Source organism: Polypterus senegalus, chromosome 14, assembly GCF_016835505.1.
Source record: "Polypterus senegalus isolate Bchr_013 chromosome 14, ASM1683550v1, whole genome shotgun sequence".
In the NCBI taxonomy this organism is placed as follows: Eukaryota; Metazoa; Chordata; class Cladistia; order Polypteriformes; family Polypteridae; genus Polypterus; species Polypterus senegalus.
Genome location: NC_053167.1, coordinates 74,805,792 through 74,818,259, shown reverse-complemented (window position 1 = coordinate 74,818,259; position 12,468 = coordinate 74,805,792).

Sequence of the window (12,468 nt, the reverse complement as noted above, 5' to 3'; positions counted from 1 at the left end):
CTGCAGGATTTTATTTCTATTGTAGACCAAGCCTGTGTATGTTCATCTATTTGTACCAAACTTTTAACCTAAAAACTGCAGAACTTTGAGGTAACAGTGATAAAGCAGCTACTTTTAAAATTAGACAGTTATTCATCACTCACATATTCATTATTTGCGGCTGCAAGCTTAGATACTGCAAAAGAGTGGACTGCTGCATGTGTTATGCTTAACTGAATCAGAGTTTTGTGCCAATGCCTCAATAAAATGACCTTCTGAACCTGTTTACTGGGTCATCCAATCATTCAACAAATCACATCATATTCTGCCTGTACACACAAACACTGTTTTATTTTGGAATACCTTGCCTAAATGAGACGCTGCTATGTTTTGTTTTTTTTTTTTTCCATTGCATGACATAGACGTGCTTTAACTCCTGCATCTTACAGGATGTGGCCGAGACCTACAGAAGGTAATTTAACATGTGGAACGCACAGGATCTAAAGCTTCAGGTCTGGCCTCTTGGCAGCTGGCAAAAGAAATCAAAACACGCTCCGAACAGCGGTGGCCAACACATTCTAAAGCATAACATGCTGTGCTGGCTTCCTCAAGCCTCTTTCATACGTTTTTCTAACATGTACTCAGAGGGCAAATTATGCACACTATCCCTCATCGGCTTTCGCACATGCTTGCAATGAAAATTCTATATATTTTCTGTAAAACTGCTCCCCGCTTGCTTCTCTGCAGCTACTGTAATAGAAACAACTACCGAAAGTCCCAGGTGGTAAGTTTAACCCAGTCTGGTTCAGCCTCAATATTAAACCTTTGCTTTCTCTGACGTTTTCCATGAGGTATCAGGAGACTACTATTAATGGCCATTATGTTCCTTAAACAGCATTTAAAGGAGCCAAACCAAAGTACACTTGGTTGACATATACAAATGGGACTGTGATTCATGCTGTTCTTACTCACGGTTATCCAATCCACGATATCTCTGATTTGTGAAGTGCTCTTTCTGTAAGCTAGCTTAGAAGATTAAATATTGCCTTTTACTTTTTTGTTTCTCATTTAATATACTATTTGTGCATCTGTCACATATGGCCTAATTTTTAAAAAGGCATGTTCTACCATCCAAAAAATACTTTTACATGGCAGCTTAACAAGGGAAAGTGTTGATGTATTCCTGGGAAGCCTACAACAAGAGGGCGTACAGTGTAAAAATGAACAATTTATTGCCCGCCTACAAGCCCATTTGTTTGCTTATGTACAGACACTTTGAGTGAAATAGTACAGAAATGTTTAACCCCTTCCATCTCTATCTAAAAAATAATCTAGGAGAGCCTGGAGAACTGTGCAAGGATCTTAATCCAGGTGAACTGCATCATATTAGAAAATGATCGCCATAGCTTTGCCATTATTATTAATTAGTATGTATTCTGCATTACTACAAATTACAAGGGTGGACATGATACACAAGTTAAAGAAGCAACCATATTGCCATTTTCTTTTTCTTACATATATTTTTTTTAAAACACTGACATTTTCCATAGCCACAATTATTATGCAGTTATGCAAACTTTGTATTTCCTTTTTTTTCCACTCTAAATGCAGACAAGGAGCAGCTTTTTAGTGTTTAAGGCAGCTTAGAACTCTGAGTTCAATTAGTTCTGCTATTAGTGCTTTTATCCAAAATGAGACAGTGGGGGGCACATGCTGGACAGATAAATAAAATCAGATTGTGATTCTGCTTTAATTCAAGGGCAACTTCCTTTATTCAGTTTGTGATTAGCTTTTAGAAACTAAAAGCAGATGTGTTTTTGCACAGTACGAGACACTTTCTTTTTTATAGAAAGACGGGAATGGCAGGCATAAAGAGGTGACACTTTACCTTTTCCAATTAACAACACTGTTCATTTTCAATGTTGCCATTAAAAAGGAGAATGCAGCTTGAGCTCATGAACACTAACAGTGACATTCTCATTTTCAGGGAAAATGTTATCCTTAGTGTATGCGGTGGATGAATGAAGAGTAATAATGTAGAAAAGCACATGAAATGCACAAAGGGATACCAGCCAGCCAAAAATGATTTCTTTTCTCTGCCAAAGTATAACATTGTAATCCATTCAAGTAGTCGTCAATTTTAAGGAAAGAATCTACATTAAAACTGACGAACATACTAACAAAGCTGAAGGTAATACTTATAAACAGTACTATAAAACAAATGAATTTATTTTGGCAATAGCCTCTTTTCTAAAACGTTCTTATTGATATTGTTAAATTAAATGTTTTGATGGTTATTGACTTATATAGGACAGTGGTAGTTTTGGAAATGTGAATTCATTCTCCTTTATAGAGCAATGCCAGTACAGTGGCCGAGACTCCCGTCTCACAGGTCCAGTGATACCAGTCCCCATTACTTGTTGGATGAAGTTTAAATGTTTTCCAGGCACCTGGGTCTCCTCGCACATCATAAAAATGAGCCCATGTGCCAAAAGATTGACTGGCCAGATGCCCAGTAGTGGCTGACCCCTGCCATATGCTCAAGCTTTAAACAACCAAGCTATGGAAAATGGTTTGAAAAATGGATGGATGGGATTAAAAAAAGATTTTATAATCATCATCACCATTATTACCACTACTCTTGAACATAATGATGACAAATATGGCAGTGGCAGAATTGCTTAATTTCACATTCCAGATATTGATCTCACAATTACTCTTGATAATACTGGCATCCATTCAGGTTTATATTAATGTAATCCAGATCAAGGTTGCAGGCCCTAGATCTCACTTAGAATAAAGCAGGAACTGACTCTGGATGGAATGCTAGAATCTTCTACACCAGGCCACATTAAAGCTGCTATTTAGCCTAGTGACTCAGAGGAGGTCATGGGTCCCTGACCCACTAATTTAATATCTAGCCAGAGTTAGACAGAAAATCCTGCCAACCCTTCATGACTTTTCTAATAGTTTTCCAACACAATGTCCTCAGCTGCCAGGCTCCCTGTTAATGGGCAAGGTCAAGGAAGAAGACTGGTAGGAGGTCTTTTCTTTCCTGTCTAAATTCCAGGAACAGTAGAGCAAGTCTGATGCAAAGGTATGAATCTATAAAAGAAAATGAAATGGAAAGCTGAACCAGTTTAACACAAGAATTACCAGAGCCTACGAAAAAACTCGTAGATCTTTTCCACCTGAAATTGCTTCTCACCTCTCCGTCAGCATCTTTTGTCCTCTAAATGTGTTGATAAGCAGCAAGCAGTCTGCCATCACATTCCCCCACTGGCACATAGTTTTCTCAGCTCAAGTCTGTTTACCTGCATATCAGTTGCTTGGAGTTGTATAGAGTGAGAAGTCAAGCAAAATCACACCTTTTATAAATACTATATCGTTTTTTGGAACACATGGATTTCATGTGTGTTACGTGTCTACAACGATCTATGTCAGGGGTGCCTACACTTTTTCAGCTTGCGAGCTACTTTTGAAATGACCAGGTCAAAATGATCTACCTACATTAAAAATGAGATATAGATAGAGATATAGATATAGATAGATATATTGTATATATATTGTGAGGGACGGCCGGCATTTCAGTCCGGATAGGACGTCCCGTAACTGGAAAAAACAGCCTTTACAGGACACTACATCCCCCGGAATAGATGGCAGCTCCCCTGGATAGAAATGGCTCCTCAGGGCAACATGGTACATGGAGTCCGTCTCTTCAGCCCTGTTGGGTGCCGTGGGTGCCACCAGGGGGAGTTCACCAAGAACCCGGGGACTTTTTATGATTAGACCACCCCAGAAGTGCTTCAGGGTCACGAGAACGGAAGCCCGCAGTACTTCCGGGGCACTTGAAGGAAGATGTGGAGTTGACCCAGAGAAGAAATACTTCCGGGTCATAGACTTTAAAAGGACTGTGGGAAACCGCAGCAGACTGAGCCGGAGTTGGGTGGTAGTGTGACGGAGCTATATATATACTAATAAAAGGCAAAGCCCTCACTGACTCACTCACTCACTCACTCACTCACTGACTTCCCGTGTAGGTAGAAGGCTGAAATTTGGCAGGCTCATTCCTTACAGTTTACTTACAAAAGTTGGGCAGGTTTCATTTCGAAATTCTACGCCTATTGGTCATAACTGGAACCTATTTTTCTCTATATACTGTAATGGACGTTAGCTCGACAGCCATGGGGGGCGGAGCTGCGTGTGACATCATCACGCCTCCCACGTAATCACGTGAACTGACTGTGACCGCAGTACGTAGAAAAGAAGGAAGAGCTCCCAAAGATTGCTTTTTCTCCTTGCATTCTCAAGAGTGAGCTCGTGCAGCTTTGTCATATTACAACTGGAGTGCAGCCAGAAACTGGAAGTGCTGGGTCTTAGCTAACATTAAATAAAGCTGTGGACATCGCGACATCGCAACATCACGTAAGAGAGCAGCTCACGTGAACTGACTGAACACAGTACGAGTGATCACTTCCATGCATCAAACCTGTTCAAAAAACGCATTACACAATTGACAAGGTGATGGCTTTATATGTCGTTCGTGGAGAAGCTGTGTAAAGGCTGTTTCACAAAAAAACAGAGGAGTTTCTTATATGAGCAGGCAGTCAGCTAAAGAAGGGAATCAATAAATATCTATATAATCGTAATAAACGAGCAAAAAAATAACGTACAAGCCGCGGATTAAATAAAGGAAATGGGTATCTGAACAGTAAAGTAAGTCTCAAATAGCTACACAATAACTATAAGAATCGTAATAAACGAACAATAAAACAGTACAGAACAGCGAAACAAGGAGAAACGATGGCCTTATATGGCGTTCATTTATAAAGCAGCAGAGAAGCTGTGTGAAGGCACCTACACAAAAAAAACACCAGAGTGCCACACTCTGAATGTATTCCTGGCATCACCGTTATACTCTCTGATCTCCTATTTCAATTGAAATGCCTCAAATTTCCAGTAAGGCTCTGCTTCGCAATGACAATTAATAAGTCTCAGGGACACACCCTACAAAAGGTTGCCATTGATTTGAGGCAACATTGCTTTCCTCCTGGAATAGATAGATAGATAGATAGATAGATAGATAGATAGATAGATAGATAGATAGATAGATAGATAGATAGATAGATAGATATACAGTACAGGCCAAAAGTTTGGACACACCTCCTCATTCAATGTGTTTTCTTTATTTTCATGACCATTTACAGCACTCCATCACTCTCCTTCTTGGTCAAATAGCTCTTACACAGCCTGGAGGTGTGTTTGGGGTCATTGTCCTGTTGAAAAATAAATGATCGTCCAACTAACCTGACTTCTGCACAACACAACTGCTGGTCCCAACCCCGTTGATAAAGCAAGAAATTCCACTAAATAACCCTGATAAGGCACATGTGTGAAGTGAAAACCATTTCAGGTGACTACCTGTTGAAGCTCATCGAGAGAATGCCAAGAGTATGCAAAGCAGTAATCAGAGCAAAGGGTGGTTATTTTGAAGAAACTAGAATATAAAACATGTTTTCAGTTATTTCACCTTTTTTTGTTAAGTACATAACTCCACATGTGTTCATTCATAGTTTTGATTCCTTCAGTGAGAATCTACCAATTGTGGTCCCCGGCCGGGATGCCGAGGAGGACGAGAGGAGGGCTTGTGCCTCCTCCAGACTGCGAGGGGGCATCCGTCCTGGTTATGTTGGGGGCCTCGGGTAAAGGGCTTGGAAGCCCAGCCCTGTAGGGACCCATGGCCACCGCCAGGCGGCACCCCGATGCCGGTATATACCATGTGGTCCCAGGCCGGGACGCCTGGGAGGACCAGAGTAGGGCTTGTGCCTCCTCCAGACCGAGAGGGAGCGTCCGCCCTGGTTATGCTGGAGGCCTCGGGTAGAGGGCTTGGAAGCCCAGCCCTGTAGGGACCCGTGGCCACCGCCAGGCGGTGCCCCAGTGCCTGATTATCCCGGGAGCCCGGCACTTCCGCCACACCAGGAAGTGCCGGGGGGAAGACGACAGGGACACCCGGACGGCTTCCGGGTGCGCAGCCGGCACTTCCGCCACACGGGGTGTGTCCGCGGAGATTGCCGGGAAGCAGCTGGAGCCCATCCGGGTTCCTATAAAAGGGGCCGCCTCCCTCCAGTCATGGGCGGAAGTCGGGTGGAAGAGGACGGAGCTGGAGTGAGGACTGGAGGCGGCCAGGAGAAAGAGAGGCACAGGACTGTGTGGCCTGGACATTGGGGGAATCGGTGCTCGAAGCACTGGGGTTTGTGACTGCACTAATTTGTAAATATTGTACAAATAAACGTGTGTTGGGTGGAACTATGTTGTCCGTCTGTGTGTGTCCGGGCCAGCGTTCACACAATGTAAATGGTCATGAAAATAAAGAAAACACATTGAATGAGGAGGTGTGTCCAAATTTTTGGCCTGTACTGTATGTGTGTGTATGTATATGTGTGTGTATATATATGTAGATACGTATGTATGTACACTGTGTGCACAATTATTAGGCAAGTTGTATTTTTGAGGATTAATTTTAATATGGAACAAACACAGTGCTATCAGTCAATCCAAAATGTTAATAAACCTGAAACCTGAATGTTTCACAACGGAAATGTTGAGTGTGAACATCATCAGGGGAATACATATGTGCGCACAATTATTAGGCAACTATTAGTGTGCAGATTTATTATGCAACTAAAGGAAAAATGAAAATTTTCCCATCTCACTTGTTTATTTTCATCTGTTATAGTGAGAATAATAAACAAACACCTCAAAATTTACAAACAAACATCTCTGACATTTCAAAAAAAATAAATCAATCAATCAATGACCAATATAGCCACCCTTCTTTCCAATAACAGTCATAAGCCTTTCCATTCATGGAGTCTGTCAGTTTCTTGATCTGTTGACGATCAGCTTTTGTGGAGCAGTGACTACAGCCTCCCAGACACTCTTCAGAGAGGTGTATTGTTTTTCTCCCCCGTAAATCTAGCGTTTAAGAAGTGCCCACAAGTTCTCGATAGGGTTTAGGTCAGATGAGGAAGGGGGGCCATGTCATTATTCCTTCATCTTTAAGGCCTTTACTGGCTGGCCACGCAGTGAGAACTTCGATGCAAGTGATGGAGCATTGGCCTGCATAAAAATCATGGTCTTTTTCCTGTATCACTGTTTGAAGAAAGTGTCTTCGAAAAACTGGCAGTAGGTTTGGGAGTTGATTTTGAGTTCATCTTCAATGCAAAAAGGTCCAACTAGCTCATCTTTAAAATACCAGCTCATACCAGTACCCCACCTCCACGTTGGAGTGGAGCTCTGTGCCCATTACTGATCCACAGGTCCATCCATCTGGTCCATCAAGAGTCACTCTCATCTCATCGGTCCATAAAACCTTTGAAAAAAATCTGTCTTCAGATATTTCTTGGCCCAGTTTTGACGTTTCAACTTATGCTTCTTGTTCAGTGGTGGTTGGGTTTCAGCCCTCCTTACCTTGGCCATGTCTTTGAGCACTGAACACCTTGTACTTCTGGGCACTCCAGGTAGGTTGCAGCTCTGGAATATGAAAGTACTGGAGGATAATGGGTTCCTGGTAGCTTCACGTTTGATTCTTCTCAAATCTTTGGCAGCTAATTTGCGTCTTTTGTTCTCAACACGTTTCTTGCGACCCTGTTGACTATTTGCAACAAAATGTTTGATGGTTCTGTGATCACACACCAATATCTTAGCAATTCCAAAAGTGCTACATCCCTCTGAAAGACTTTTTACAATTTTTGACTTTTCAGAGTCAGTTAAATCTCTTTTTTGGCCCGTTTTGCCCGAGGAAAACTAGCTGCCTAATAATTCTGCACACCTTGATATAGGGTGTTGATCTCCTTAGGCCACACCCTCCCTCATTACACAAATACACATCACCTGACGTGCTTAAATCCAATAAGCATTCAAGTTAATACAGCTTGGAGTTGGAATATACGCATTAAAAATGATGATATGGTCAAAATACTCACTTACCTAATAATTGTGCACACAGTGTATGTATATATATTATATATATATGCCAGCAACACTCATTACAATGACAAAACAATTACATTGTCAATCATGTTACGTTATTATTAAAATGTTTCCTTTTCTTTATCATTACTTCTTTAACACATATATACTGAGTATTAGATTTGGGTAGTAACGAGTTACATTTACTTGAGTAACTTGTTAAAAAAAATTTTACTTCTAAGAGTAGTTGTATTGCACCATACTTTTTACTTTTACTTGAGTACATTTGTGAAGAAGAAATGCTACTCTTACTCCGCTACATTGGGCAACAATCGAATCATTACTTTTTTTCCATTTTCAATCTGCTCTGCAGCGTATGCTGTCAAGTTGCGCACACGCCTTCCATTGTGTCTCAACTGCGATTTTAGTTCCCTCTCCTTTCTCTTTCTCAGATCACTTTTCGGAAGGTTTTGTAGTTTTTATGAACAGTTTGAAAGTGCCTTTCCACATTTTCCTTCTTTGGAATAGCAATGATAGATTGACAGATCAGACAAACGCACTTCGATTGTGACATTGTGAGAGAAAAAAATCCTTTTCCAATTCCACATCCAGCCCATAAACATTTTTTTTTAAATCCCTTCTTTAGTTGATATAAATTGGAAGGCTAACTAGATCACTTGATCGTGCGTGCGGGATGACCAGTGTGTTAGAAGAAAAGAGATTTCAGACTGGCCGCCCTGTATGTCAATCAAGTGGCAAATGCCATAGGGAGGATATATGATAGACTAACATTTAAAAAAAAAACATTTTTTAATGCAATTCGATCTACCTGTACTCCCTTTACAATCTACCGGTCGATCACGATCGACATATTGGGCACCCCTAATCTATGTAAACACATCGTTAAAAAAGAAATGTTTTTCATGTTTTAGTAATAATTGAAAAAATGTAGACACAAAGTTTATAATGTGTGACACATTATAAACTTCATGTCTACATTTTGTCAATTATTTTTGACCTGGTCATTTTAAAAGTAGCTCGCAAGCCGAAAAAGTGTGGGCACCCGTGACATAGATCGTTATTGACACGGAACACACATGAAATGCATGTGTTCCAAATAACGATATAGTATTTATAAAAGGTGTGATTTTGCTTGACTTCTCACTCTATACAACTCCAAGCAACTGACACGCAGGTAAACAGACGGTGGGGGATGTGATAGCAAACTGCTTGCTGCTTATCAACACATTTAAAGGACAAAAGATGCTGACGTAGAGGTGAGAAGCATTTTAAGGTGGGACAGATCTACGAGTTTTTTTGTAGGCTCTGGTAATTCTAGTGTTAAAGATTACAGAGAGCTCAGGTGTGATAGGATTCAAGGGGAGCACCTAATAAGGGCTAGTGCTGGCAATGTAAGAGAGTAGGAAGATTGGGTTATAGACTCACTGGAGGGAGAATGCGGCAAGGATCATGAGGAAGACAGAAGTGGAAGAGGAGGGAGGCGGAGAGTGAGCGAGATTAACAGAAGGTAAAAAAGGATTTCCTTTAGCCATCCCCTCCTGTAGGCAGCAGATGGTGGTCCAGAGATGCAGGAGAGCATATACTATCTTTGTTCATGCATTTGCGCTTGGTCTTCTCCATTTGTTTGTTCATCCTGTGTATGTTTAAAAGGAATTGCTGGAATTGGGCTCTCTTTTCTGATTTTTGTATACTTTTTTCTGTGTCAATTTTGGTACTATGACACTTTTTTTTTTAATTATTAAGCCTGATTTTGACATATAATTGTGGCAATCCATCTTCATTTTCAAGGTTAATATTTTTTTAGACTGTTTACTCTGCTATTTTAATTTAGGCTTACCACTGTTTTGGAGTTTCCATTATTAGGACACATTCATTTATTATCAGGGGTGTGTCCTCTGAGGTCTTGATGCAGTGCGACAAGTTAAAAACTCCTCCAGTCAATCACTTCCTCATCCGAGGGGAGGACTGAAAATCCTCATCAAATTACTCTTTCAAACTGTTTTAGCAAAACAATCAATGGCAACGACTTGTTTGCTCTTGTTTTTTGACAATGATTTTTGCCTCTCGTTTTTCCTTTTACCCTGGCTCACTCTGAAACCGTTTGCTTGTAGACAATACAGCAATAAACTTTTTTATACAGTATCTGAAGATCAATTGGTTTTTATCTGCAGTGTGTTGAGACACTCCTGCTATGCCAGCAAAGAGAGAATGTTTTTAAGCATTAAATTAGTGATAATGCCTTCCGGCTAATTGAAGTGCAATTTTGGGCATTCCAAGATGGTCATTTCTACTGAATGACTAACTTTATTTAATCTTCTTCTTTATCTTCCTTAGCTCCACTGTTTCAATCCATACTATATCTTAGTTGGTAAAAAAAAGAACATTCAGCCTGCTATATCTTGGTTTACAAAGCTCCTGCCTGCTAGTTTTAGCAATTGACCCTTAAACATCCTCAAAACAGAGTTCTGTTCTGCTCAGTGTACTGCTGCATCAGTCATACTGTTTTAGTCCTTTGTCATTTCAATGAATTGTTTGAATATTTTAATTTGTGATTTAATATTAAGTGGCCCTGAAGCATGAATTCAACTTCTACATAGTGAAGACATAGTAACATTATTTGAAACGAGAACAACAGTCAGACACTTTGATAAACTGCACAAGATTAAGTAACTGGTTTGGAAAATGTGTTAAATTCTGAATTAGTTACTAGTTTTTTATCAATTAATATTAAAGTTACATATTAGAAAATTTAGATAAACTGCATCAAAGCTCAGTGTTGCACTGGGATGCGCTACAGTTAGAATTAGTGTCTCATAACTCCATGGACCTGGGGTGCAATTCCTAGCCTTGGCCTATGGATGTGTGGCGTTTAAAGGTTTTCCCCTTCCTATATGGGGTTTATGTATGAAGATCCTGGTCCCTTCATATTTCAAATCCTCACATTGAGAGGCAGAATGCAAATTCAAGGCCACCGAGTCACTTAACAGCAGCTAACCCACCTGAACTGAAAGGAGCTCCCTTAGCCCAACTGAGCAAGTAGGCTTCTTGTTATGAATGAAGAAAATTGCTGGATCACAAAGTCAAAATCAAGCTTAACCTCCAAAAACTAGGGCTAGAAACATAACAGACCTCAAACAGAAGTTCACTTGGCCCAAACTTAATAAGCAGGTGCTGTTGCTTGCACAGACCAAATGGGAAAAAGAATAACAGTAATGAAAAAAAAAAAAAAAAAAACACACCCTGGCCCTAAAGACTAAAACAGGGTTTTTTTTTCAAAAATAAAAAAAAAAAAATCACAAAAAGAAAGCAACAACATAAGAGTATCGAATTGTTTTGTCAATTGAAGCAAATCTGATAGCAAGTAAAACCAAGTCTTAAATCCTAATAAAATTCAAAGACAAGAGCAAAGTCAAAAGCCAGCACTTATAAAAATTTGAACCAAGAGGGTGGTAAACACCACAAGTACAATAATAAACCAGAGACTCAGCACTAGCTTCTGACATCATTATAAAGGCTGAAGGTGGTCTCCCAGTTAAGGCGTCATTTGACCTGCCTGTATAGGCTAAATAGAAAAGAAACAGAGGTGTAATAACTTGAAAGCCAAGAATTGGCAAAAAAAAAATAACAAAAACCCAGATCAGAGATAGATCTCTGGTAAAACTAGCAATTCTGACTTCTGTTGCAACTGCCAGGGTATCATATTGGGCAGTCATGGGCTCTCTGCCATCTTTTTGGCCAAACTACCCCAGTTTGAGTTACTGTGGATGTATTCCCTGCGATGGAGTGGCACTACACCTAGAGTTACCTCTTACTTTGTGTCAGAATTGTTTTCATTTTTCTAAATTTTTAATGGGTTTGTGTTTATCAAATCCTGCGATCGAACAATCGTTTTGGGTTTTTGTTAAGTCTTTCAAATTAATTCTGACATATTGTGGCGATTGCTTTTTATTTCAATGGCCAATGATTTTTTGCACCATTTCATCTGCCATTTTTTTTTTTTTGTCATCTATTGCCTTTTCCAGTTATTAGAGCAAACAAGCTCAATATGATGGGTTAAAAGAGACCCCCAGGAAATCTCTTCCTTATCCAAGTCGCAGATTTTAAATCGTTTCTGAATCACTCATTCAAACTCTTTTGCAAATGGCTTTTTGGTCCTCAACTTTTTCTTTTGTTTGTTTTTTTGACTATGATTTTTCTCTTCTGTTTTGGCCTAGGTGTCTGGACTTTTTGTTCGTCTGTTTTTCACTTATTTTTGGTTTTTGCCTGTCTCTTGATTCACTCTCAAATCCTTCTCTGCTTGCAGACATAACACTTTGAATGCTGTTCCCCACTACTCTTTGTTAGAGTAATTTAATTAGGTAAATGGTTGGATAGATGCATTTTGGTCCAGTGGGTTTTATCAAGCCCTAAACATCTCTTTATTCATTTCTGCAATGCCTCCACTGATACAAAATACACCACAGATATTTAGACATAAATCTACAGAGCCCCCTGTTA